A 4973-nucleotide genomic window follows, 5' to 3' on the forward strand; every position below is an offset into this window, starting at 1 on the left:
AAATACTTTTTTTTTCTTATTTTCCTACCTCTCTTTTTATTTTTTTTTGTTTTTTGCCACAACAATTTCATGTAGTAACTGCAGTGGCCACTAGAGGGAGCAAACAAGAGAACTGTGACTCCCCTCCTGCCCGCAGTACCTGACAGACTACTAGAGGGAGCAAACATGAGAACTGTGACACTGCAAGGAGCATCTGTGGAAACCGAACAGCAGGTCGGCGCAAGGCAGGGGTGAGAGAGTGCGGGAGCGGGCATGACTATGAAAAAACTTTTGCTGCGGCTGCAACCCTATCTCTCTAGCGGCATGGCAGCCCGTGCCATACATTAAGGATGTGAGATGCGTCAGTTGATTCGGGATCACGCTGACCCCTGCTCCCTATGATTCATGTCGTGTGGGAGCCAAAGCTGCCTGGCAGAACGCTCCGGTGTGGTGTAGCTCCCCCTTACCTAGGGAGCCGGCACCGCCGGCCGGACTTTCGACATCGAAGCTGCGATACGAGGCAGCCACTTACCTGTTCTAGGTGAGAGTTTGTCGGCGTAGTTTGAGACACGAAATTTGCAGGCTAGATGAAAAAAGCTATAGCGCTGCACACACAGAACGAGGCCAGTGTTGAAACGACGTTCATAATATAGGCAGCAGTGCCCCTCCCACAAATACAGGCCAATGAATCGGCCTTAAAACGTATCCTGTACGGTGAACGCCATAATGGAAAAAATATCTATATTGCCGTTTCACCATTTATTGTCACCTCACCTCCTAAGAAAATAGAATAGAAAGCGTTTAAAAAGTCATACACAATTCAAAATGGTATCAGTAAAAACTACAGATCGCCCAATAAAAATTAAACCCACAGCTCCATAATTATAACTATACAAAAATATTGTTTTTGAAATATATTTACATGTGGTATCACTGTAGTCATACCGACACAGAGAATGAAGTTAGGTCAGTTTTACCATACAGGGAACACTGAAAAACCAATACCCATAAAAATGTGGTGAATTTTACAATTTCACAACTTTTAGAATTGTTTTACATCTTCCCAAGAGCCTAATGCAGATGGATGATGTATATAAAGCACTGAAAACGTAACTGATAACGGCCGTACGTGTCAAAATAGAACAGCAGAGGCAGTTGCTATGACATCACAGTGCCCTTCTGCACTGGGTCTCACATAATGCCTTCAAAATTTCATAATGCCTTCTTTATAACGGTCCTGATGCTCCTGCTCCTCGTCCTCCTACTTGTCGTCAGTCATTCCGTCAGCAATCGATCACCGAAGCGATTGTCAAGAGACAACAGTATGCGTGCACTCATCAAACAGCGCAGAAGCTAAATGTGCTCCTGGCCAAGTTGCTGGTGCTGCAGTCCCTTCCTTTCTAAGTGGTGGACTCTGCACCTTTCAGAGAACTGATGGCTTGTGCCGAGCACAGGTGGAGAGTCCCAAGCCGTCATTTTTTTGCAAAAAAGGCAGTAACAGCCCTGCACACATGTAGAACAGAAGGTGGGGCAGTCATTGAGCCTGTCGGTGTCTGCCAAAGTGCACAGGAAGCAAAGAAGTGTGGAGCTGTAACTCAAGGATAATACATGTCCTTTACGGCCCACTGGGTAAATGTGGTTCCAGCCCAGCCACACCAGCAACTTGGCCAGGTGACGTGGCTTCCGCCTGACCGCGGGGATCGGAAACTTTAGTATTCCTAAAATATATATGTTGCGGGCGGTGCGGGAGGCGGGCAGTGCGGCAGGCGGGATCGCGATCCCCCGCCCGCCTCCCCTTGAATAATCATTGGTGTACAGTGGGTATACCAGGGTGTCAGCACATTGCTGACACCCTGGTATAAAAGGCTGACATCTGTGATGCAATGTCAGCCGTTTAACCCTTTCCATACCGCGGTCCGTACGGACCGCTGTATGGAAAAGGTTAACAGCTCAGGGAGCTCCCTCCCTCTCCCATCGGGGGGCTGCTGTGCCTTTACAGCCCCCCGATGGAGAGGGAGAGAGCCCCCAGACAGCCCCCAGACAGCCCCCCTCCTTACCCTTCCCCGTCTGCGCAGTTCTGGCCACTACTGAGCAGATGGGGAAGGTTCCCATGGCAACAGGATGCCGTCTCAGGCATCCTGCTGTCCATAGTGCTGAACAGATCTGTGCTAAAGGCAAACAGACAAAGTGTAAGTAAAATACAGTACAAAACACTATATGGTGTACTGTACTGTATTATACAGACATCAGACCCACTGGATCTTCAAGAACCAAGTGGGTCTGGGTAAAAAAAAAAAAGTAAAAAAAAAAGAAAAAAAGTAAAAATCAAAAAACACATTTATCACTGATTAAAAATTAAAAAAATAAAATTCCCTACACATGTTTGGTATCGCCGCGTCCGTAACGACCTGATCTATAAAACGGTGATGTTACTTTACCCGAACGGTGAACGCCATAAAAATAAAAAATAAAAAACTATGATGAAATTGAAATTTTGCCCACCTTACTTCCCAAAAAAGGTAATAAAAGTGATCAAAAATATTGCATGTATGCCAAAATTGTAACAATCAAACCGTCATATAATCCCGCAAAAATCATACCCTACCCAAGATAATCGCCCAAAAACTGAAAAAACTATGGCTCTTAGACTATGGAAACACTAAAACATGATTTTTCTTGTTTCAAAAATGAAATGTCACGAGGGTGTCAAGAGCCACGCCTGACTCTGTTATACCCGGGGTCAGGAAGTCGCAGCGGGTGGCTGCGCGCTCTATGTAGTAAGATTGTGCTGTTTCTTTATGGTAGCTTTCTGGGTTTGCCTTGCAACCCTTTTTGGCTCACTCAGGGATCCGTAGCTCCTTCTCCTCAGCTGTTTCTTGTCCAGCACTCCCAACCTCCTTATATTCCCCTCTCACACTTTTCTGGTTGCCAGATATAGAGCTTCCTGCCTGGACTTCTATACTGACCCACTGGAGCTGTGTAACTGTGTTCCCTGGTTGTGTTTCCAGAACGTTACCCTCTGGATCCCTGTTGGGCCTTGGTGTTCTGCTGTTGTCGCCCACCTGGGATTATATGTTTGTCTGTATTGTCTGTCCTCTCCTTGGTGATTTCCTCTCAGTGTCAGTGGTGCGGACTAGTGATCCCACCGCCCCGTTCACTACATAGGGCTCATCTTAGGGAAATCCAGGGTTTAGGCACGTGATCGGCGTACGGGTGAGGAACCCGTCTAGGGACGTCAGGGCAGTCAGGTGCCAGCCGCAAGGTGAGTCAGGGGTCACCACCTTTCCCTCTCCCTTGGACAGGGCCTTCCCATTTCCCTCCCTTTGCGTGACACCGGTCATTACATTATATCTGGCCCTTATTTTGTGTAGGTAAAAAAAATAAAAAAATTCTTTCTACCTACTTAGAATCCAGTATGGATCCAATTGCTGCTTTGTCAAAGCAACTTCAAGGCCTGTCTTTGGAGGTGGCAGGATTGAAGGCGTCGGTCCTCCAGCAACAGCAGCAATTACAACAGACCGCAAGCCCAGCGGTTGCTACAGGTAACCAGGTTGTTGCGGAACCCAAGGTTGTTCTTCCTGACAGATTTTCTGGGGGAAGGGACAAATTTGTTCCGTGAGGCCTGTAAATTATATTTTAAGTTGCGCCCTTACTCCCCTGGTAATGAAGAACAGCGGGTGGGGGTTGTTATTTCCCTGCTGCAGGGGGACCCGCAATCCTGGGCGTTCTCGTTACCCCCTGGTTCCCAGGCTCTCAGGTCAGTGGATGATTTTTTTGGGGCCTTGGGTCTCATATATGATGACCCTGACCGAGTCGCACTGGCTGAATCAAAATTACGGAGACTCCTACAGGGAGAGCGGCCAGTAGAGGAGTATTGCTCAGAGTTCCGTAGGTGGGCTACGGATACCCAGTGGAACGACCCGGCTCTCAGGAGTCAGTTCTGCTCTGGGTTATCCGAAAGGATTAAGGATGCGCTTGCGCTGTATGAGACTCCCTTTTCCCTTGATGCGGTTATGTCCCTTGCTATCAGAATAGATAGACGTCTTAGGGACAGATTGAAAAAAACGGAGCGATTGGTAACCCCTCCCAAGCAGCAGTTAGTCTGTACGGACTTAGACGAGCCTATGCAGCTAGGAGGAACTACTCGTCAGGTCCGTCCTCCTGAGGCTCGCCGTAGGCGTGGGGTTTGTTTTTTCTGTGGGGAGAGGGGTCATTTTATTAATGTCTGTCCTTCCTTCCTCAAAAACAAGAGACCGTCGGAAAACTACTAACCCCAGGCTGTGTGGAGGATGTCAGCCGGGGGGTATACGTTTCCTCCATACGAACATCGCAATTTGTGTTGCCAGCGGTTGTTGTTTTTGGCGTTAAGACGGAGACTATTTCTTTTTTTTCTAGACAGTGGAGCAGGAGTAAATTTGATAGATGCCCATTTTGCCCACACTATGGGTTTGTCTCTCTGTACGCTACAGAGACCTATTCCCATATTCGCTATTGATTCTGCTCCTCTGTCTCAGAGAAACCTCACTCACATTGTCCATAACTTACACCTTCGGGTAGGGGACCACCATAACGAGATGCTTTCATGTTATGTTCTGGAGGGACTTCCCACTCCGGTGGTGTTGGGTCTTCCCTGGTTGGTAGCGCACAATCCAGTGGTGGATTGGCAGGCCAGGGAGATTGTCATGGTTTGACTCTCTCTGTGACAATGGCCACACCCATCTGCCTCCCAGCCAAGCTCTTGAACTAATCTCTGCTTTCCTCATTTGCATAGCCAATCAGAGGGGGTTTTACAATTTACCAATTGAAAGAGGTGTTCCAACTGTCATTATAAATATATGTGATGCATTCAATAAAGAATTTGTCAGTTTGAACTCACATACAGCCTGACTGGTGTTAGTTCTGTGAGAATTAAAACGACACGAGCGGTCGTTTGAGGCCGGATCATAAACGGCGGAGCCAGCAGATATTGTGGTCACATCAAGGAGTGCCGTGAG

Source organism: Bufo bufo, chromosome 1, assembly GCF_905171765.1.
Source record: "Bufo bufo chromosome 1, aBufBuf1.1, whole genome shotgun sequence".
Classification (NCBI taxonomy): Eukaryota; Metazoa; Chordata; class Amphibia; order Anura; family Bufonidae; genus Bufo; species Bufo bufo.